Consider the following 24,857-nt stretch of genomic DNA (forward strand, 5'->3'; position numbering starts at 1 on the left):
ATCTGTGGAATGTTGGTGGGGAACAACAAGTCTTAGTGACCGACTCTGTGTAGAACTCAGAATCCCCTTTCCCTCAGGGTCTGATGATGAAGACCCAGCAAACTTGTTTGCCTGATTTTCTTTTCCCCCTTAGAGTAAGTGCTCTCTTGGGAGACCTCGGGTTCCCTCCTACAAACAGATTCCAGGTGACCTCAAACCATGAGTCTAGGTTTTGCTAGTCCTAGTCCAGGTTTTTCTAAACATACCTGACTCCCAGAGGTAGATCTGGCTTTTACATTGGAGTCTTGATGACATCTACCCAGTGATAACATTTTCATCCTGGGCAAACAAAATATTCTATTAAGAACTTGGACCTTTTGTGAGGGGTGGTTTGTCTATAATATAAGCAAGGGAGTGATGGACAGTGAAAAGGAAGCCCAAGGATTTATTTACCTTAGTCTCACTACGACTGCAGGGATGTCCTGCTACCCCAGTAAACTTAATTATTGCAGAAGAGGAGGGATGAGAATAAATGGGCGCTGGGGTTTGGCATTACCCAAGAGCTTTTTACAGTTTTTTTATTTTCAAGAATTGTCCATCAGTTAAAAAAAAAACAAAAACAAAATAAGGTTGCCAACTTCGTCAAGTAAGGATAATTTGTTAAAGTGATCATGTTTTAATGCCACCATTTTATAAAAGAAGGGACATTTTAACTCTCTCCAAAATAGGAAGGCCTAACCTCCAATAAAAGATGGGCATTTAAATGGAATGAATTTAGATTGATGACGAAAAAAAGGAAAAAAACCCAGCTCCATCACTAACATTTATTGCTCTTGAGACATGGTGGGCTAAGATGATGCCCCACGAAGGGATGCATGAGAATCTTGGCAGAGGAATGTATACTGTTTTGAAAAGTGGCTCTTGACTTACTCAGTTTGTAAATATTTCACTGCCCTTCACACCTCCTTGCCTTATGCTCCCCACCTTGCCAATGAGAGGGGGTGGGAAGTGTTCACGATAAGTCTATGAGGATGCTAAAGGCATCTGCACTGGCTTGCACATGGGTGTGCCCCGAGTCCCACAAACTCTAGGGACGACCGTGGTGCGGTAACCACCAGGGGACGCTGTTGACCAAGCACAGCTTCGTTGCCTGTGGAGTTCCCTCAGTCGTGAGCGAGAAGAGCCTCAAGCAGTACTACCTGATGCTATTAGGGAAGGAGTGGTTTTAATAGACAAGAGAGATTAGATTTTTATTTATTTATTAGAGAACGAGAGAGAACATGAGCCAGAGGGAGAGGCAGAGGGAGAAGCAGACCCCCTGCTGAGCAGGGAGTCTGATGCGGGGCTCGATCCTGGGACTCCAGGATCATGACCTGAGCTGAAGGCAGACGCTTAACCAACTGAGCCACCCAGGCGCCCTGAGAGGTTAGATTTATCTTCCCCTTAGTACTAATGGGTTGTTCTTAAAATGTAAAAAGCATAATCTTGTAAAACTTACATTTCTGAAGAATAAAACCAAATGTCTGCAATCTGTTGACCAGAGACTGGCATGGATCCCACAGGCAATGAGGTGCCTGAGTGTTATCTTTTCTCTTTTGAGTTCTGTCTTTTCATGACTCTTGCAATATAGACTGCCCAGGACAAAGGTAACAGCTTTACTGGTCAGAGCCAATGAAAGCTTTGTTTTCAACAAGTCACTGAACTATGATTGATCTCGGCTTGCTCAGATTTCCTCTTGTTAAGTGACATTTAAATTCTCCTGTGCAATCATTTATGAGAATGCAAGAATCAATCAACTCCATGAACAGAAGAGCAGGACATGAGAGAGGAAGCCATCGTTTGAGTGAGGGAGTTTGGCCTGGGAATAGAGAGTCTCAGCCAGGGTCAGAGAATCCTTCTAGGTGGGTGCAGAGGGTGATTTTCCAACCGTATGATTTACATTCATTGCCTTTGGGGAGCATGGTTAGAAGATGGGTGTCTTGGGATGGGGGAATACATACTTCTCTCGTCTTCTTAACAAGGAGGTTGTGGTAGAGACGAGAAATGTGTGTGTTCACTCATCTGTATGTTACTTACACTTCACTTATTATCCAGAAAGATTGAAAGACCTTAGGTCAGAAAAAAGGACTAGCAAAGCCAATTTTTCTTCTTTCAAAATGATCATATCTATCAGCTTAGTGTGTATTCCTCTAGAGGGTTTGATCATGTGCTGGCTTTTTAGGTTGCAGAGAGTGGGAGAAATCTCGCTGCAGAAAACCAGCTTGGCCTCTGCCCTGTATTTGCTCTGTGGCTTCCTCCCTAGGACTCCCTGGAAACATGTGCATCATGGAGTGGTTCATGCCCCTGCTATAGTAACGGGACAGAATTGTTTCCCAATCAACTTTTTGCCATTTATTTCTCTCTCTCTCTCTCTCTTTTTTTTTTTTTTTGGCTTAGAAACTGGTTGTTGCTATTTTTTTGCCTCATCATTTACAAATTAGGGATATTAAGTACAGACTGCTCAGAGTCCTGTATTTGCCTCATTTTGGCTGGTGCTCTGGACGTCCCTGTGGTAATGCGGGACCATACTCCAAAGAGGCTTTTAAACTCTGGGAAAGGCCATACAGAGAAATATAGCTGTGAACTCTGCCCTCCCTGCTGGAGGCTTTCTGTGTGAAATTTACTGCTTTATTTGGAATATATCTTCTGCTCACCAAAATGATCTAATTTTAGTTGCCTGAAAAATTATGGCTTTTCCAGTCGTAATCTGCAAAGCCCATTTTTAGCTCCAATTAAAAGTTGTAAAATGTATTTATATTCTTAGGTGCGACATTGAGTATTTTCTTGGATATCGAAATGCTTGAATGGTACAAAGGAGTATCTATGAGAAAGCGTTAAAAGATCAATATCGTGATCCATGTTTGTTGCTAAAGTGTTAGCACCTGGCCCTGTGGCTTAGGTGATACTGGGGGACAGAGATGGAGGAGGGAGAGTTAAGGGAGAAGGACAATAAATTGCATAGCTTCCTTACATAATGCAATGCCAAATAAATGAAGGTTTTGGCTATTTCAGTTATTTGTTTTCTTCTGGCTTTTTCTTATCAACCCAGGCAGAGTCTAGGACATTCAGGATAAGCCTGACAACAGAAGGATGGATACCAAACTACTTTCATGCTCTCAATTGTTTCCTTGCAACAAAGTAACCCTCTCTGTTCAGAAGGGCATCAATGATGTGTCTCCCTAAATAGGCAAGGTGAAAAGTCCCTAATCAACTCAGAGCAGTGCCTTCCCCAGCCTCCTTTTAGCCTTGGAGATAGAAAAAAAAGATGTTAACGTGGCCTTAAGTTTGGTCCTGTACTCTGGTGGGGCTGTTTCAGTCCTGGCCAGTTTGCCTTCCGTTGAAGGGGTTGTGGGTGTGGCATTTGGAGAGTGTCTGGTGCTGTAGGATGGAGGAGATGGTGTAGGAAAAAGGTCCTTGCACGGTAGGATAGAAATCAGAACTGAGCGCTCTGGGTAATTCACTTACTGGGGAACGGAGAGCAAACTCGGGGTTGCTGTTTGAGTAACAGCATTTATTTAGCAAGTATTCACAAAGTATAGTTGTCTGCTACTTTTGCTAAGTGCATTTGCTCTCCAAATACTCACAAGAACATGAACGGTGAAAGAATATTCATCCAACTTTTCTCTCTTTTAAAGGTCCTCTGGGAGAGTAGGGCTTTATTGTCTCCAAAAAAACTTTAGCACATCTTAAGTCAGAATCAGGACTGATGTCATGGGGATATTTGTTGGGAAAGTGCTAATGAGGAGGATGGAGGATCTGGCCTTTGGGGTTAGACCTCACAGCCTCTTCCTGGCATCAGGGACTCTGAAATGCTCTGAATGCGGAGCTCTCTATCATGTGCCGCCCATTCCAGAATCATTAGCGGTTATAGAGCTTTTGGTTTTTATAAGCAATAATTTGTTGTTTATAGGTTAACTTGTATGTGCTTTTTGGTTTATATTATGATTTGGAATGTGCATTTAGCAGCCTTCTAAATGACCATAAAACTGTGAAGGATTAGTTAGCCTTACTTAGGGTTAAGATTACCTTGGGGGTTTTCTTGGAATAACTCCTACACATACTCCAATTCACTAAACAATTACACGATTAATGTATTTAGAGTCTTGGAGAACGAGTTGGTGTGATAACCACCTAACATTTTCATTGATGAATTAAGATCAATAGCAACAGATACGTTCTACTAATATAATTCTTGTTACTGTAATTTGGTGACTGATAATTTTTCTCTTTTACTGAAAGTAAATCATGTCAGTATGTTTATGAAATGGATTAGAGTTAAGGTGTTTGGAGGAGACTTGATTTATTAATTGATTTAATAATGGTATTATAGCATACTAGTGGTTCAGAGTAAAAATGAGCCAGACTATTTGGGTTGAATTTGCAGCTTAGCTACTTAGTGGCTGTATGGATTGGAACAAGTTACTTAATCTTTCCCATACTTTACATTTCTCATTTTGTAAGATGGTTATAATATAACTCCTTACCTCCTACAGTTGTTAGGAAGATGAAATTTAATTTATATAAAGTACTTAAGGCAGCCCGAGAAATAACAAATGCTACACAAGTGTTTGCTCTTAGTATTGGATATTCACAGAATAAAGTTTGCATCAGCCCTGGGAGGTCTATGTTGCTCACTTTTGTGGGTGAGGAAGTGGATATTTTGTGATGTTAAATTGTTAGGTTTCCTTGTCAGGTTTCCTTGTCAGCCATGAGGAGGCCCAGAAGCAGGATTTAAACCCAGGTCAGTCTGATTGCAAACCTCTTGTTCTTTCCAGTGGTTTATGCAGCCTTCCAGAGTCGTCAGACTGAGACTGCACTTTCTATCACTTGTCTCTTGCTAATTGTACAAGGCTTTCTGGGTCTGTGAACTGTGCATAGTTTACTTAGTTCATTACCGTTCAAACGTGTACCTGGGATATTTGCTTGTATGTGACGAGTAGTATCCAAAACTTTTCTCATTGGTACTGAGGAGAGGGCAGTTTTTTCATAATTTGGATCTTTTTCAGTTTAGAAGTAGTATTTTCCTTTAGATTTCACGTGTTGACGTGCAAATGAGGGGTGATGTGTTTGTCCTTATGACACAAACAGGGTTTCAGTTATGCTGTCGTAAACAGTATGCCAGTTCTGTTGGCTGAGATTTCAAGCTGATCTTGGTGTTTAGGTGGCTTAATACGTTAGACCTCATTGCGGGGGTACAAAGCCTCTAAAAGGTTGTATTTCTTATGCCATTTTTTTTTTTTAATGGCTGTTGCCTATTAAAGTTTATAGGAACACTGTCACAGTATCTCATTAGGAAAGTTGTTACAGTGTCTTATTTAATAACATGAATTAATAACACAATTTAATTCCTAATCAAGGTCTTGAGGAGCAGGTCCATGTAAATTGGAACGAACTTCTGTTTTCTGCTCTCTGCTCGCATACTTGGCCCGAAGTGATTAGATAGGGCAGGTAGGTCTGAGAAGGAATGAGACCGCTTGGGACGCTGGGGGGGACCCACACTGGCTCCAATATGTGTAAAATTAATAAAAATGGAAACTTCACTTGTGCAGATCAGTTTTAGAAGGTGGAAGTGTGTTGAACAGAGATGTGAAGTGCTTTCTCTCCTCCCATAGATAATCTTTTTTATTTTAGGAGCATTTTCTTCTGAATCTATGACCAGCCTTTTCCCATTGGTCCTGCTGGATTTCTCCACACTTAGCTTCTACTCCTTACTAGAAAATCATGACCGTCATTTTTGTTCCTTTTTTTTTTTTTGGTCTTCTTTGTTTATCTCTATTGCATTGTCTCTCTGCCACTACCAACTTTGTCTGGAACTTCTTTGCATGGGAGGGGAACTTCTCACATCCTAAATTCCTCAGACTGTTGTTCTCTTTGCTGAATTTTTAGTAGGTGGTTTTTGTTTTCCTTTTCCCTTTAAATTTTTAAAAAATTTCAGTATAGTTTTAGATTTATAGAAAAGTTGTGAAGATAGTTTATAAAGTTCTCATATATCCCATATTCCTTTCTTCTATTATTGATACCTTACATTACGATGGTACTTTGGTCCCAGTTAATGAATCCAGTATTCCTACATTATTACTGACTAAATTCCATGCTTTATTCAGATATCCTTGGTTTTTTTTTAACCTGTTTTCTGTTCCAGGATCCCACTCAAGATTCCGTATTACACTTACTTGTCATATCTCCTTAGACTCCTCTTGTCTGGGACACTTGCTCAGATTTTCCTTGTTTTTGATGATCTTGATGGTTTTGAGGAGCACTGGTCAGGTCTTGGAGTTGTCTGCTCTGTGCTTTGACGTGTGTGTGTGTGTGTGTTTTGAACGTTTTCTCACTTTCTAGCACTATAAGATGCCCCAGGCTCATCTTGTGTATTTTCTGCTCCAGTCCTGGAATCAGCTGCTTATCCAAGGAGTCCTGGTTCCTTTTATTGGAGAATCGGTGTTAGAAACCAAAATCTGGGTGCTAGGAGTACTATTGCTATTGGGGTATTCTTGTTTCCAAGCCCTCTCAGCTGACAGAGCAGAGAAATATGTATATGTATATAACTCACGTACATATGCCTACCAGTAAATATTTCTGTATGTGTTCCTCTGTATCTCTCTTATGCTAAATGTGTGTCCATAGTGATCCAACCATAGGGATCCTTCTAATCTTTTCCCCTTGCTTGTCTGTAACCTCTACTACACCGGTGACAAACTTGGCTCTCGTTAGCCTTCCCATCAGTCTACTTAATAGTTGGATTGCAGTGTGCATGTAGAGTTGTTTCAGACTTGTTAATATGTATGCCCATGGGAAAAGATTTTATCAACCAGAGTATAGGGTTAATGTCCATTTTTGGGGTATGAAGTTACGTATGGAGTTCCAGAGACTCCACTCATTTCCAGTGTTACTTAGGTCAGTGCCTTTCTCCTCTACCACCTCCAGTGAGGTGGTTTTTCATACATGTATAATACAGTAACATTCTTTTATCATACCCTTAATTCTGTCCCATGATTCTGTGTATCCTAAAATATATATAAATATATATTATATAGCAACATATAACATAGAAATGTATTTATATAAATATAAAATATATATATTTAATTTGCATACATTAGGGTTTATTTTTTGTGTTGGAAAATTCTGAGTATTGATAAATGCATGGCATCCTGTATCTACCATTGCAGTGTCATATGGAATATTGAACTGTCCTAAAAAAAAAAAATCCCCTGTGCTTCACCCATTCAGCCCTGCCCTCCTCTTTGCATCAAACTCCTGGCAAATACGGATCTGTTTGTCTCTCTGTAGTTTTCTTTTTCAGAATGTCCTATAAATATTTAACCTTTTTACATTGGCTTTTTCTTTTTTTTGCTTAGCAGTAGGCATTTAGGATTAATACACAACTTTGTGTGGCTTGATAGTCGGTTCCTTTTTGATCTCTGAATAGTATTTCATCATACATATACACCACAGTTGGCTTATCCATTCATCTTTTGAAGACAGCTTGGTGGCTTCTGTTTTTGGCCATTATGAATAAACCTGCTGTAAACATTCAACTGCAAGTTTTTATGTAGACTGAAGTTTTCAAATTCGTTAGGTCAATATCCAAGAGTATGATTGCTACACTTTATTAGCTTTGTAAGGAACTACTAAGATGTCTTCCAAAGTGGCTGTACCATTTGTTGCACATCCTATCCAGAAATTGGTATTGCCAGGTTTTGTTTTGTTTTAAAATTATATAATCCTAATTGATGTGCCTTTTCCCTTGAAATTTTAATAAACAAGGCCTGCTGTCTTACAATTTCAACATATACAAAGGAGAGTTAAGAGTTTTGTTTTCCTGTTTTGTCATCCATTTTCAAGATCTTGTGACTGAATGGACACACTGCTTGAAGAATTCTTAATCAGGGCAGAAATTGGCCATGGTACTAATAGGTAGAATCTTTATCTTTGGTTTAGTAAAAATAAGTCCCTGGAACAGTCAGTTAGAAATCTTAGGAATTTGGGTATAAATTTAAGTGACATCACTTGTAATCCTATTTGTTGGAAGTGTTAAAAATTGGAGATGCCCACAAACAGTCTTAACATCTTTTGTGCCCCCAGCCCCCAGAGGGCTGTAGTTTGAATTCCTTTCAACACTATCCGTGGCCAGTGAGTAATTCACTTAACTAAACCTCCTATTCCTCAGGTCATTCTCACAAGCATGTTTCTCAAATCTCTTAAACAATCTCCTATTACACTTCTCAGGAGATAGTACACTTGCATTTAATATCTGCAACATTCCTAACATGGGAACAAGTTTGGTGTGAATTAGAGCAGAAGAAATGGACGCGCAGATAGGTCAGGCTGCTCGCAGAGGGTCACCCTGTTAGCGCGTGGGGAGGGCAGCGAGATTGTGAGGCTCCCATGTGAGAGTCTGTGGCATTGTTGACGGACCCCTCCACTGCCTATGTCAGAAAAGAGTAATGGCCATTTTTGCTTTTCCTCTGAGTTAGAAAGAAGCTTATTCTTTCCTTACTGTGTGAGAAAGAGGAGTGTGAGCCCAGAGCATTGCCTATGTCAGACTCGGAGCCCATTTTTGTTGCCATCCTTGGACCCATTTCATAGTGATTTGGCACAGTTCCTTTTTTAATCTAAATACTGTGTTTGGAGCCTTTTCACTCAAATGAACACACCACCTCCCCTTCTGCCTTCACTTTTTCCTTTTTATGTGATGGCTTTTATTCATCAGATTAATCATTTCTACCTGGAGGTCTACTTTTTTTTTTTTAATTTAGTACCTTATGTTCTGTTTTCATTGCGCTCTGCTACAGAACTCTGACTTGACTATACATTTTAATATGCCATTTAATATCCTGAAAATTAATGAAAATTAAGATTAGAGTTAAATTCAAACATCCTAGGTTCTGTGCTAGGTAAGTTGTCATTCTTATTGCCTTGAGTTCAGATCTTGCGTCCGTTTTAAATGTTCTTGACAGTATTTCTATGAGCTATTTAAATTAATTTGGTGAGTAGAGTTTTATGAGTCACAATAAAAATGTTACTCCAATTAAGGCTTTTTATGTATGGTACATTCCTTTTATTATCTCACTGTTAGTCTATTTTTTTTTTTTTTTTTTTAAAGATTTTATTTATTTATTTGACAGAGAGAGACACAGCGAGAGAGGGAATACAAGCAAGGGGAATGGGAGAGGGAGAAGCAGGCTTCCCGCGGAGCAGGGAGCCCGATGCGGGGCTCGATCCCAGGACCCTGGGATCATGACCTGAGCCAAAGGCAGACGCTTAACGACTGAGCCACCCAGGCGCCCCTGTTAGTCTATTTTTAAAAAGCGAAAGTATTAGTCTCTTTTGATTTGTTTTTCGTGAGCCTGCTCAAAGATGCCCATATGTTTTATTTTCGATGTGGGGATCTAGGGAGGATTCTGGATCATGGAGGATTTTTATAGGTACTTTAGAGTCCTTTTTGCCTATTTTTGTTCCCCCTAATGATAGGTCAAGTGCTATGAGATCCATTTCCGATGTAGCATGATTGGGCCCCAAATTCCAATTTCTGGCCTATCCTGTTTTTTTCCTATATTTCGACCAACTCTGGTCTTAGCTTTGAAATGAGAAATGGTAATTTCCCTGAGTGAGAGAGAAGATGTAGACCTGGAAATACTAGCCCCCTGTGATATAAATGAATTTTACTTAGCCCTTGTGGGCAGCATGGACACTGTTGGCCACCAGATTTACCATCCAGATCTGGCTGGGGTAGGTTCTTGGGGGAGGAATGGCTGGGGACTGGAGGACTGGGCTGCACTCACCACATTGAACGTGGGAGTCAGAAGAACCACAGTGGTGAGTCGCAATCATGGATGGTATAGCGAGGGTAGAGCGTTACTTGAGGTAAGGGAAGTGAGTGACAGATGCAAAAAGAAACCAACAGAGCCCTAATAGCAGTCAGCTGAAGAAAAAGCAGACGTGATGTTCATAAGCAAGGGCACTGAGGTAATTCCTGACTCCTACACACTGGCCAAGATTGAGCATTGTACAGAGCTAATGAGGAAAAAAAAGAGGAAAAGCCAAATCTGAAAGTACCTATTTTTATTTTAACATTTACGAATTTATGGTTTTGTCTTTGCTAGGGAGATGTGTTTTGCATTAATGAGTTGAATCCTAATCCCAGAAGTAATTATTTCTACTCCAGAGTCTAAAACAGTGGATTCCGCTAGTGGGTACGGTAGGATCATCTGGAGACATTAACTAAAAACAACAAAAACAAAAAACCAAAAACACAACAAAGAAACCAGCCTGCGGACACTATATACTCTGTAAATACCAGATACTCTGATTCATCTAGGATGGGGACCAAGCATTTGTATGTTTAAAAATAAGCTCCCCAGAGAGTTCTGGTGTGCGGGCATGTCTTGATCCTTTAATTCCAAGGCTAACCCTGCTCTTGGGCAAGTGTGCTTATTAGGACACTTTGTTGAATTCATAGGGAATTTGATACCCAGTTAATTTCTGCTAGCCGAGGTTCTAGAATCTGGGTTTCTCTTTCTGTCTTCTTTCTGGGAGTGGTTGCTGCCTTGTACACCACTCGGTTCTCTTCACTTATTCTATTTCTCTTCAGGACTTTCAGTTCTGCTTCTGAACAGGAACAGGGGCCCTGCTTCCATTCTCTATCCTTTGTCTTCCAGATAAAGGTTTAATGCCTCCTGCTAGATGCTCTCTGCTCCAGTAAAGCTTGCTTGCTTTTTTCCCTTTCTTTATATCTTTGCCAGATCTTTCTGATGCTGAGGACTGCTGGCTTCCACTGCCCCGTTTTGTATCATACATTGATGATACCATGTTTTTTTTTTCCCCCCGATTGTTCTGTCTCTGCATCAATGGGCATATGAGTTAAGGGTCACTTCTCCCTCTCTTCATCCTACATCATGAGCTTTGCAAAGACGTGTGGTAGGTTGTTCATCCAGTGTCAGATACTGTAGGTTTGGTAAAATGCCGGCTTTAGTAACCTTTTCCTCCCCCATCATACTAGCACCAGAAATCCTAATAATCACCAGAGGACAGAGTTGGCCTAGGGGGAGATAAAGTGGGCAGGAGAATGAGTTCGCAGCTGCCATGGGAAGCAGAAGTTTATTCTTGTCTGCAAGCTTTCATAGAGCAGAGTCACTGTAGGATCTTTTCAAAGGAGAGACCAGGAGGGATTTCAGCCCCAGAACAAGCAGAGCAGTGACAAATGATCCTGATTCTTAGGAGTTACTGTGCTGAGTGACTGGTGCCCAGAAACATTTTGACTAAAGATACCCCTGATTGCCATCAATTTTCGACTTTTAATTCTGTTGCTCCTGAGTCTGTGTACTTCCTGCAATGTCTGCCCCCTTTTCCTTCTCTGTGCACATCTGGTACTTCACACTGTTCCTCATTTATCTGTTTGTGTGTTTGTGTTCACACCCTCTCTTCATTATTCTGATTCTTGGTCCTACATATTAACCAAAAGGAACAGTGCAAACCTGCCAAGCATTTAAAAATTGGCTTCTCTTAATTTGTCATTATTTTCTGCTTTCGTGTCCTATTTAAGCTTGTTATTTTAGATGGCAAATTAATCAGGAGACTAACTTGTTGCAAATCTATAAAAGTTGTTTAAGGTTCTCCATGATCATTGGGATTTGAGCTGGGCTACACTACAGGGAAATGTTTACTAATCCAGAGATGTGTATATAACATTGTAGAGAATGTTCGTCTCATGCAAGAGTTTGCAAGTATTTTGTTGCATTAATGCGAATATTTAGGTACCGTTCTAGGTGCTGGTGATCAGGGAGGAAAACAAAGTGGGGAGACAGACTGCAGAAACACACAAATAACAAAGACAGCACCTTCAGAGTGATATGTGCTGTGAAGAGAAATAAGACCATGGGATGTACAAGAGGGTGGGAAGAGTTTAAATAATTAATATGTTCATAATAATTTTTAATCCATTTAAATAATTATAATGGAATTTCTATGTGACTAGAGTGTTTCAATGGTATTTCTGGATTCAAAGTTTCAGGAATGAACCTTTTTTTTTTTTTTTTTTTTTTTTTTAATCCTTTGCCCTAAGGTTCAGGAGGTTGATGAAAGTTCAGGTTTCTCCACTAATGTCTCAGTAGCCATCACCTCCAGAAGGAGGCAGTGATGCTATGTCCTAGTATTTTGGGCAGGAAATGGTCCCAGCGGGTGTTACGATCCCACAGATCCTTGGTGGGTACTCTCTACGTACCAGGTCTGTGCTGCTTCTAGAGATCAGACCGTGAGTAAGGCAAACGTAATCTCTGCTTGCCTGGCACCGTCCGTCTTAGGAAGCTCATGGCAAGACCAGGTGATGTGAGGAACTTCTCTGCTCAGTGAGCAGAATGGAAGGCTGCTTGTGTTTGGCTGTTGGAAGACAGCCATTCCAGGAGAAGTGAGAACATCACCCCCCAAATAGGCTGAGAAATTTGGGATTCAAAACTCTTGTGTGGTAATAGGGAGAACCCCATTAGAAAAAAAAAATTATAAATCGAATGCATCCTTAGGCTTTCTCCTACTCATTCTTGTTCTGTCTCTACATACACATGTATACATATACACACTAGAGTAGATCTGTAGACACATATGTATACACACATACATACATTATACAGTGCTTTACTGTTTATAAAAACTTCATATATATTATTTTGTATTTTGTTAAACTTTAAACTCTATAGTTGGCGGGCGCCTGGGTGGCTCAGTTGGTTAAGCGACTGCCTTCGGCTCAGGTCATGATCCCGGAGTCCCGGGATCGAGTCCCACATCGGGCTCCCTGCTCAGCGGGGAGTCTGCTTCTCCCTCTAACCCTACCCCCTCTTGCGCTCTCTCTCTCTCTCAAATAAATAAATAAAATCTTTAAAAAAAAAAAAAAATAAACTCTATAGTTGGCTAGTGTCATTCCATTTTACAGATGAAATCATTAAAGCCCACATTGTAAGTAACTTACCCATGATCACTTAGCTAATAAATGATTGAGGTTTGATTTGAATATAGCTTTTGTAACTATAGAAAAAGAAATCTAGTTCTTCTTACCATGTCACATTTTTGTTTCTGAAAAGAGTAATTTTAACACATCTCCTATTTAAAAGAACCATCCCTGTTTCTTAAAAAGAGCAAAAATGAAAAAACAAAACAAAACGTGTGTGTGCACATGCACGTATTACCATAAACTGCCGTGTAGTGCTCTATATTACTTCGGCCAACTTTTTGAACTAAAAGACGTCTTACAAATAGCCTTTGTTAATGATGATTCTGGCTATAGAAGTATTTTCCTATTGAGAGAAAAATAAACAGGGATCTAGAGAGAGCAAGGGTTTTGAATTGCTAAAAATGGGAGGAATCCAGCTTATCCTTCTACCTGAGCACATTTCATGGTGTACTTCCTTATCGTCTACACGTCTTTCTCTTCACCTGGATTGTGGGTACCTGGTGCTTAGGTGCTGTGTTTAATCCTTTGTAACCACCCCAACAAGCCAGGGGGCCTGGAAGGGTAGGTGTTTGAGAAATATTGTTTGAAGGACAAAGACTGAGGAACTCTTCCAGAGGAAGGAAAACTAAAGACACAAGACAAATTCAATGAATAATCCTGTGTTGGATCCTATACTAGGAAGTAGCTATGAAGAACATTATGGGGACAATAAACAAAATTGGAATATGGACTGTGGATTAAATAATACTCTACCAAAGTTAAATTTCCTCATCTTTAAAATTGTACTATGGTGGGGGCGCCTGGGTGGCTCAGTCGGTTAAGCGTCTGCCTTCCGCTCAGGTCATGATCTCAGGGTCCTGGGACTGAGTCCTGTGTCGGGTTCTCTGCTCAGCGGGGAGCCTGCTTCTCCCTCTCCCCTTGCCCCTCCCCCCCACTCATGCACATGCTCTCTTGCTCTCTCAAATCTTAAAAAAAATTAAAATTGTACTGTGGTTATGTACAGGAGCCTCCTCGTTAGGAAATACACACTGAAGTATTTAGGGGGAAAAGGGGTAGGATGTGTGCTATCACTCTCAAATTGTGTGTGTGTGTGTGTGTGTGTGTGTGTGTGTGTGTGAGAGAGAATGAGAATAAAAACAGATGGGGTAAATTGTTAACAAATTGGTAAATCTTGGTAAAAGAATACGGGAGTTTTGGGGACTATTGAAGGTATTCTCTAAGTTTGAAATCATATCAAAATATTTCCAAAAGCTGTTGAACAAAATTATAATTAAGATAGATAAGTCCAAAGGGACTTTCTATTTCTATTTGGTTGTAGTCCCAATTAAAAAAAAATCCAAACCTAAACTAAAACACATGAATGAGTTAAGAGCTTTTAGTCTGTTTTTATATTTCAGTGTGTTCTATTTTTTTCTAATATCAGCCATGAAAGCACCAAAGTTTATATGTATAATCAACATCCAGATTGGAGCGCATCTATGGAGCGTATTTCTTCAAGTTCTGTGGTCTTACTTATTAACCTGGTGTCGTGATAAGGACCTTGAAGATGAAATTAGAATAGTTACCTGAACATAATCCCACTCTGTTTATCTAATATTGCAAAGAATTGATAGTAGAATGGGTGATTCATTCCTCTGTCTCCCAGGTCATTTTACTGTTTTCCCACATAGAAAAATATTCAAGAATGAGAGCATCCATTTCCAAACAATGAAAACGATAAAACTGCTGACTGCTTGTATTGCTCGTTACGTACTTTCCTGATGCTCTAGTAAATGATGTCTATACTAGAACACACTCCTTTCTCCTTGAATCCTTCTACTCTTAGGACATTCCTGGACTTCCCAAATACTTTCACTGGATTCAAAAGCCTCATCAGTCATTGACATAATCTCTTCTGTAGACTGATTTTTTTGATTGCTTCCCTGACATTTTAAATGCCCAGGGTAAATTATTTTTCACGGTCTGCCATCAGTCGTTAAATACTATTGCCGTGTGCTATGCAAGTGTTTCTGTATTTAGCAGCAGTGATTTCTGCTTCTCTCTGTACCAGTGTGGACAGTGAAACAGGATTTCCACCTGAAGCAGGACATCACACTAAGGAGCTGTCGAGAGTTTAAGTTGAGCGAATACGAGTTTGAAGTGAACTATTTAGAAGGTGGTGGAAAATCCGGTGATGGTAACTATCTGTGGTTATGATGACCACGACCCACTTATTTCTAAATTCATGACTGGTCAGAGCATCCAGCACATGCTAGATGCTCATTTTCTTGTTGGTCACATGGAATACTTTTGGAAGACTGTATCCATATTAAATATCTATTTAATTCTCTAAAATCTTAATTGTTGCATAGAAATGTACTCTTTTTTTTTTTTTTTAAAGACTTTATTTATTTGACACACAGAGAGCACAAGCAGGGAGAGAGGCCGGCAGAGGGAGAGGGAGAAGCAGGCTCCCCGCTGAGCAAGGAGCCCGATGCAGGGCTCGATCCCAGGACCCTGAGACCATGACCTGAACCAAAGGCAGCCACTCAACTGACTGAGCCACCCAGGCGCCCTAGAAATGTACTCTTTTTTTTTTTTTTTTTTAAAGATTTTATTTATTTATTTGACAGAGAGACACAGCGAGAGAGGGAACACAAGCAGGGGGAGTGGGAGAGGGAGAAGCAGGCTTCCCGCGGAGCAGGGAGCCCGATGCGGGGCTCGATCCCAGGACCCTGGGACCATGACCTGAGCCGAAGGCAGACGCTTAATGACTGAGCCACCCAGGTGCCCCTAGAAATGTACTCTTATAAAATGTAGTGAATTATACTCAAGTGTGAAACTTTTTTAGGATCATAAGCAAACCTATGAGGTAGATATATGTCATTTCATGTCTTTTCAGGTCTTCTTAACCATCTACTCCCACCCAGCACCCACACACACACATTTTCATGTTGTTACATACCTGACAATCTTGATCCTTAAGAGACACAGGTTTTACTTAAATGAAGAGCTGATGGAAGGTGGAAATCCAGGTAACAGTGGTACTCAGAAACCAGTGTCCCTGTTTCCACTTGAGTATGGCGGGCAAATAGGAGGGATCTGTGGGGTAGAGTAAGCACAGAAGAGCTGGCCTGCTCTTGGCTTCCTTCTTGTCTTATTTACCCAAGTATTTGGATAGTTCTGCTAAGTGAAATAGGGATGTGAGCAAGCTTTACTACAGTGTAGATTCTGTAGACAGCAGAAGTTAAGTTTATTGCTTCACTGTTTGTTTTAGAAGATCTCCCACATTGTGAGATTTGCACTTAGAACAAGGTTGCTATGGCCACAAAGCTTAAAAAAAAAATCTATTTGGCATTTATGGCACCAGGCCAACCACTTCATTGTCAGTGGGATAGAAAAAACAAACTATGTTGACCGTTGACATCCTTCTGGAAGCTGGAAAGGAAATAGCAGTATTCTGGTGAGTTCCTGGGAATGGACCGGAGAGAGAAAAGCCAGTATTTGGGTTTTTTTTCTTTTGATTATGACTTTTTCTACAGCGCATTGAAGAAGTGCTTTGAAAAGAATGTGACATCTTTCGTTGATGATAAATTTGAGATCTTACAGCTCTGTAATATCTTCTTCCTGTGAAGTCTTGGATTTGGTTGACCTTTGGATAATGCATTTTTGTTTGCTTTCAAATATTAAGAAAGATTTCTCATATAACCTTTTGTTTTCTTTAGGAGTTAGGGAGTGGTGGGGAAGTGATAAACATTTATGGGAAAAAGAAGAGCTCTGAATTCAGACATTTTTGTGTTACGTCTCCTTTGGGTCAAATAGCCCCGAAACTGCTTATTAAGATATCTGTAAGAATAAACTAAGCTTTTGCTGCTCTTTTCTTCCTTCTGCATCTCCTACATCATGTGGTTTTCCCTCCCTCCCCTCCCTCAGAGTGGCGTGTCCTCTTCTTTGTCCTCCTCTGCTCTCTTTTGGTGACCCCGGTGACAGGACATGGGATGGATGAGCAGGGCACGCTCACAAGGCTCTGATGAGACCCGCCTGATTTGGGAAATGATTCTTGCTGGGACATTTTAAGAGACTAGAACAGGACAAGATTCTTACACTATGTTTGTAGAATCTGCCAGTGCATCTCAGTAGATGTACCATGTTGAACTTCACCTCTTCGTTCCCATCTGCCTCAAATATAATGATTTGGATTTTCACTAAAATCTTCCAGTCTCTGGCCCTCCTTTCCATGAATTTGTGGTATGTGACTTATTGTGATGATAATAAATGTGGCTTACTGTTTTTTGGTTGATTGGGTGCTTTTATTAGCTATTACTTTATTTCTCCTTAAATTTTCCTCTTTGGTCCTTCTGCTAATTTCTACATAAAAAAGGATTTAATACATGCCTACACAGGCTGTCGCTGGTACTACCACCATCACTTTGGCTTTGGAATGGGACCAATTTAAGAACTTAAAGCCAAAGGCTTATCAGTATCCAGTCCATGTTTTTTGCATAATCTACATTTCTTTATTGATGAGCCCCCTTATATTTCAGTTAAAAATTTAAAGCAATCTAAATATTCATTTATTCATTCGTACATCTATTGAACAAATACTTGTTGCCCACTGGGCACATTGTGTAGGTTCTGATTTACTCAGGCAACTGTAGTAGAATTCTGTGTAAGTTAATTGTAGACCCTTCTGTTCTCTTTTTCTCTTTGGGCCTCTGAAGCCTCCTTTTCTGAGTCTTGGGTCAAGATACTATAATATAGAAAATAGTCTGCCCAATTCCTTAGTATATCTTACTGTTAGACTTAGGTGTCCAATATTATAATCTATAAAGCTTTGGTATCAATAGACTGGAACCTTCAGATCTTCTTAGTAATGGCCCACATTTAAGATTTTTTTGTAAAGAAATAATTCAAAACAAGAGAAAACATTAAAAAATGGCTTCATGGTGTTTATTGAATGCTCTTCATAATGGCAAAATATTGGCAACAACCCGCAGTCTAACTATGAGGAAATGGTCAATTAAAATATGATAAATCTGCTTCCAAGAACATTATGCAGCTGTTGCAATGAGAGCGATGTGACAAGATTATGCTATAGCATGGGGGAATGTTTATGATGTTGTCATAGCTCTGGTTCCCCGAGAAACAGACTCTGATGAAGATTTGTGCTCAGGATCCCTCAGGATCAATGACCCAACCAGGCAAACTTCATTAGGTTTCAAGTCCTGAGAATAATACTATGTGGCTCACAGCTCCACCCTCCAGTCATCCTTCTTTCTAGAGTTAGGTAGATGTGTTTGCACCTTCCACGTCTCACCAGGCCACTTCCTTGTGAGGTTGTGAAGAAAAGTGTGTGTGTCGAGGTGGTTGAGCTGGTGTTCACGTGCCGTCAAGCAAAGGTCTCGGCTCAACTTTTCAGAATCGCCCTCCAGGAGGCAGGGAAGCCTTTATCTTAGTATTCCCGCTCACCTCCAAACCAACCGTCTTTGGCTGTGTGCTGCCCTGGGGAAGGGACAGGACATTGGACCAGGCAGTTTTCTTCAGCTGAAGGCAATTTCCAGAGCAAGACTCGGATCAGGGCTGACTGCTAAAATTACCTCCCGCATCTGCTAGAGAGAAAATATTACATGAGAAGAAAAAAGCCAAAAACAAAGTGCTTTGGTATTTATAATGAATCCAACCGTGTAAAGTACGTGTGGGCATATACAAAAACCAGAAGGAACATGGCTACATTACAAGAGTGAAAGAAGTCCTAAGAACGTAACCATCTCTCACCAAATAAGCCATGAATCCAAACAGATTGTAGGTTTGCTTACAGTAATGGAAGAACTCCGGTGTATATTGTCTCCTCCTCTCTTGATTTAAGAAGATGACCATTTTTGTTAATTCTTGCATGGGTCAGGTTTTCCCTTGTGTTCTCTTTCTGGAACATGATGAACAGAGCTCAGGGTTCCTGTCAGCTTCACGTCAAGATGCTAACACACATGAACAGTCGCTGTGCGTGGGGTGCTCCTTTCATCCCTTCCCAGGCTGGCCTGCCCCATGATGCAGAAGAGGCGGTCGGTATGCGTGCAGTCCCTACCTGTGCCGTCAGTACCTCCCCCGCCCCAACAGCCCTAAATTGCTTCCCGACCCAGCCTAACGTCTTATGTATGCATGATCCAAAGAGAGCTGAGTATGAAAAATGTGGATGGAGCAGGGCGAATAAATCAAATATGACACTGAAAACCAGTCTGAAGTGTATGCTCTAGTGAGGAGAAACAAACACATCTATTTCCCCAAGTTAGAGTGCACGTTCCCTCAAGACCGCAAGCCCGGTGTAAAGGCATCTCGCGTTAGCTCTCTAATCTGAAGCAGACCTCTTCTATCTCTGCTGCTCGCCTGTTTGTTTGACATCATAACTTGTAATGTCCTTCCAGATCACACCTACTCTCTCTTCTTTCTAATGTACTCTTGCTTTTCCTATCTATTTAAAATAGTTCTTTTGAGCTGCCTTTAATGCATTTTGAATTAGTTCTTTGAAAACAAGGTGGGAAGACAAAGGAGAGCATGTGGGCTATTTTCAGATGCTTTAAAGGATTTCTGTGGGGGAGAGCAGAGGATATAATAGAACCAGTGGACTAAAGTTATAGGAATGGATTTTGCCTCTGTGGAAGAAGGAAGGAACTTCGTGATTACTAGAGATACTATTGGGAGAGCAAGCTTTAGGAGCTCCTCATCACAGGGGGTGTTGAAGTAGAGGAAAGGGGGCTATTTATGAGGACCATTGTATTTTGATGGAGGTTAGACTGGGTACCAGTGCAATTCTAGTGTACTTGGTGACCTCGTGTGTTGATCTTCTGTGAAACAGTGTAGCAAGAAATTCTCTTTTACACAAACCTAGACATAATCCCATGCTATTATCCTCCAGAAATAAAAAACCATTAGGATTGCTTCTTTGTGAATGCCATTAACTCTGCCATATGTTACTATAAAAGCCACATTTGGATGTATGATGCACTAATTTCTGTCACACTTAAAATCTGATGCTATTTGGCTAAGGAAACACATATTTTAGCCTTAGGCTAACTATTTATTACCTAATTCGTTTGGAACGTTGTAAACATTTTCAGATTCCCATCAATTTTATTTCTTTACTACAACACAGCTTTGGTTCCAAAAATATGAATCCTTTCTGTACAAATTGGACAGAAGCAGAGCTCCCAAGACTGGGTTGGAGCAGTTGAGGAGGGTGAATCACAATTTAGCGATCGTAGAAAGCGTAATAATTAAAGAGGCATTAGCAGTGATTAACAGCTCTGAGTAAGCCCTCTGAGGATCCATCCTGGTGGAAATGACGCTCTCCCGCTGCCGCTGTTGCGGCCTCCGATTTGAACAGGGCCCGTCATCCTCTACAGATGCCAGAGTCCATGCATGTGCATCGTAATTCCCTCCCCTACCTTCTTAGCCATCAGGTGAAAGACTAGTAGAAGTACAGGTCTGAGAGATGATGAGTAGGTCTCTGCAGGGAGATTCCAAAGCCTGCGGGCCACTGCCATATTTTTGCAATGTGGCAGACTGCCTTTCAGAAGCAGGGGCCCGGTGTGGGTACAGGGCTGAGGCAGGTGCATGTCCAGCTGCTGTGGGGAATGAGCTTGTGTAAAAAGGCCTGCCAGCAAGTATTGAAGGGGATGGAAAAGCAGCAATGGAAAAATTATACGTATATTATATATTATACGTATGTTATATATTTTATATATATGGGTAGTTACAGCTGTATTTATTCGTTTATTATTTATTCTTTTTATCTGTTAATCAAAAAAATCCACTGCAGGCAAGCCAGTGTGTGAGTGATTAGAGTTCCAGTAGTGGTCTTTACTTTGCTTCTCTAAAATTCCATGTGAGTTTCTCTTCCAGGAACTTTGCATAATGTTCTTTTGGTCTGGAATGGTTTTCTTTCTGTCTGTTCCTTCTTGGTTGCCTAGACGACTTTTATTTATCCTTCAGATGTGTCCCTTTTAAAGGACACTTTCTTTGACCCAGTAGATTTCATTAGGTCCCTGATATAAGCTCTCAAGCACTGTGCCGCTTATTATAACACTATCATCATGTGGTTTCTTTTGGATTATTGCTGGAATATATGTTCAATTTCTGGATTATTCAGTCTTTCATGTAGCTCAGTAAAGGGAAGACCCATGTCTATTCTGGTCACTATAGTATTCCCAGTACTCAGCACTGAGACTGATCCTGACCAGGTGTTCTCTCTCTCTGTCTCTCTCTTTTTTATATAAAGGAATGAATAAATGTTGAATAGGACATAACTCTTGTCTTCACAGAGGTCATGTCTGGCTGAGCGGTGGACAAACAAGCAAGTGCTGTGTGATAAATGCTAGAGGGTAATCACAATGTGCTTGAGAAGCCAGAAAAGCAGCGGCCACTACCTCAGTATATGTCAGGGAAAGCATTTTGGAGGAATTTAGGTGTGAGGATCTGCAAGATGAGTCTAAGCAGACAACTAGCTAAGTGGGTTAGGAGAACAGAATTCCATTAAAGAAACAAAACAAAATAGAAAGCACATGCAGGAGCCTGCATGTGAGAGAGAGGTTGCTGGGCATGTTTGGGAAATTCCCAGTGGTTCCTGATGGCTTGCGTAGGGATGTGCATCGGGCAAACTGGGGGAGATGAGGATGGGCCCAGAGTGAAGGCTGGATCAAACTTTGCTGAGCTTGTCTTTTATCCTAAGGGCTGTGGATAATCCTGGGAGGGCTTTATGCAGAGAAATGATATGTAAGATTTATGATTTTGAGGAGTGTATAGAAAATGGATTGCAGAGAGACTGGAAAGCAGACAAGTTAGGAGGCTGTTGAAATAATTCTAGTCTGTGGATCATGGCAACCTGAACAAAGTGACAGGACAGACAAGACAGGCAGGGAAGGTGAGTCATGCACACATACACATACACATGGATGTATTTACTAAAATAAAATTGTACTCTATACATTATTCTGACAGTTTTAATTTGGCTTTGTATCTTACCAACTCAAATATGTCTTTATGTCTTTTTCTGTGTTGGTTTGCCACTTTAAATTAAGGAATACATGTACTCTCCTAGATTTTCTTCTACAGTATTTATTGTTTGGTCTTTTACATCTTAAGCTTCTAACTGATCCTAAAATTTGATTTTGTTTGTGATGTGAGATGGGATTTAATTTTGTTTTCCACATGGCTGGTGTCATTTATTAGGTAAACCATTCTTTCCACCATTGAATTAAAATGGTATTTGGTACTACATTAAAACTTCTCGTATACACAGATTTACTTCTGAATTCTCTATTCTAACTCAGTCTCTTTGTTTGTTCCTGTGGAAACAACAAACGTAGCTGGAGTCCATTTCATTTATTCTTGTATCTGGTTCCTCCCAGTAGTCTTTCTATTCAAACATTTTGGGGCTATTGTAGGCATTTGTTCTTATATATGAGTCTTAAAATGATTGTACTGGCAAGAAGCCTTGTTGAGACTATAACAGGAAATGCATTACATTTATACATTAATTTTGGGAGAATTGATAGTTTTATAATAGAAAGTCTTCATATTCTAAAATATGGAGTATTTTTCCATTTGTTAGGTTTTGTTGGCTGTAGTTTTCTTAACATAAGTTCTATGCCTTTCTCTTGAAATATATGACTTTACAGTTTTTATTTCTACTTTGAATATTTTCCCATTTCTACTTCTAGATTCTTACTGCTAATACAGAGAAAAGCTATTGATTCTATATTTCATATTCTGCTACTTTACTACTGTTTTAAAATTCTCGTAGTTTTTTTTTCTATAAAATGTGTGTTCTAAATGTTTTGAGCACCAAAGTGAGGGAAAGAAAGCAAGTAAGCAAGAAAGAGCCTCCAAATTAGAAGACTTTCTCGATTTTCTGAATGTACAATCTTCTTCATTATCAAAAATATAATTTTACTCTTCTTTCCAGTGTGTATACCAATTATTTTACTTGCAGATCTCCTAGGATGCGCCGGAAACTCCAATATAACATTCAATAATAATGGTGATAGCAAGCACACTGATCTCATCTCTGGTTTTAGTTGAAACATGTTTAGTGTTTTATCCTTTAAAAGAAGCTTTGCTTCTCGTTTTTGGAAAGCAATATTTCTTGAGCAGTTTCTTTATATCGCTATGTTACTCAAAATTTTTATTAAAACAGTTAAATCTTAGACTTTTCAAAAACTACTGATACAATCATTTTCTCAATTTTATGAATGTGGTAATTTTTGCAGATAGATTTTCTGATATTGAACTACCTTTTTTTTTTTTTAAGATTCTTTTTAAAGTCATCTCTACACTCAATGTGGGGCTGGAACTCAAGATCCCGAGATCGAGAGTTGTAGGCTCCCCTGGACTAAGCCCACCAGGCGCCCCAGACCTTTTCATTTCTGATATAAACACTATTGGGTCAGAATGTATTATTCTATAAGTTTATAGATTCTATCTGCTACTTCTTCAACAAATACTCATGAGAGAAATTGGTTTTTACCATACTACCTCAAGTTTCGGCATTAAAGTTATGTGGTCTTAATAAAAATAATTGAGTAGTTTTGATTTTCTTTCTATGGCCTGGAAATATTTAAATAACTTCCTAATAATTTATTTTAAAGACCAGGCAGAACTCAGATTGCCCATTTCTTGGTGAATTTTGGTCATTTATATTTTGCCATAAAATTATTTAGCATTACATTTATACATTTGATGGCAAAACATTGTGACTTTTTTATTCCTCTATTTTTTATTAATATGTAGCTATGTCATCTTTTTCATTCCTAGTTTAGTATATTTTTTCTCTTAATTTCAGCTTTTACCTATTAGTTTTTTAAAAGCTCAACAGTTCTTAATTTGGAAGCTTTTTATTTGCTTTTTGCTGAAAACATTGATGATGTATTCTTTTTTTTTTTTTCAGTACAGTTTTTTCTGTGCCTCAGGATTTGTATGAAGTAGTCTTTTCATTGATTTCTAGAAGTTATAATTCCAACTTTGGTTTTCTCTTTAATTCAAAGGAGTGTATTGCTTAACTTCTAATTAGATATGATTTTTGGTCATCTTTTTGTTATTTGTAAATATTATTTTTGTTACTATTAGAAAATGTGATCTGCAAAATCTTTACTTAAAAATACCTTACGGGAATTTTCTGGCCCAGTATTTGAGGAATTTTTATAACTCTTCATATGCATACAAACACATATATGCAAGTACATAGATATATACATTGTGTACATATACATATGTGTTTGAATTTTGTTTATTAAATTTTATTTTAGTTTCATTTTTTCTCTGACTTTTTTATTAGGTTTTGCTTTTTATTGCTAATATGTATTCAATTAATCATTGACTTTTTTTTTTTTAATCTTTGATCTTTTTGGTTCTGAAAAAGGCACATTCAGGTTTTCCAGTATACTTTTATTTTTATAAAGTTTATTTATTATTGTATATATTTTAATTTAATTTCTCTATGATTTTGCTTTTTAGTCTATTAGATCCATATGATCCTGAGAGACGTGTATTAAAGTTTCCCAAAATAATTGTATAGAGTTCTTTTATTCTTAATTCTTTAAATATATAAGAGCTTTACTGAAATATAATTCACATACCTTACATACCTTACAATTCACCCATTTAACGTGTATGCTTCAGGGTTTTTAGTGTAGTCATAAAGTTGTACAATCATCACTAAAGCAATTTTAGAACATATTTATCACTCCGTAAAAAAGCATGTATACATTAGCAATCAATTCTTAATTGTTTTTGCTTTGTATATTTAGCTGCAATGTTGATTGGTTTATGCAGGTTTGTGTCTCTGAGGTCTTTATAAATTGTCAATTGTTATATAATGTTTCTCTTTATCCTGATTCACATTTTTAACTTTAATTCTACCTTGTTT

The 24,857-nt window shown here is 39.2% G+C and overlaps 1 protein-coding gene across 1 annotated transcript in view; it reads left to right on the top strand.

The window, feature by feature from the left end:
• GUCY1A2 (guanylate cyclase 1 soluble subunit alpha 2) overlaps positions 1 to 24,857 on the top strand; it is a 324,587-nt gene that overhangs the window by 39,827 nt on the left and 259,903 nt on the right. The window lies entirely within an intron of this gene.

This window comes from Halichoerus grypus, chromosome 11, assembly GCF_964656455.1.
Source record: "Halichoerus grypus chromosome 11, mHalGry1.hap1.1, whole genome shotgun sequence".
NCBI classification, from domain to species: domain Eukaryota; kingdom Metazoa; phylum Chordata; class Mammalia; order Carnivora; family Phocidae; genus Halichoerus; species Halichoerus grypus.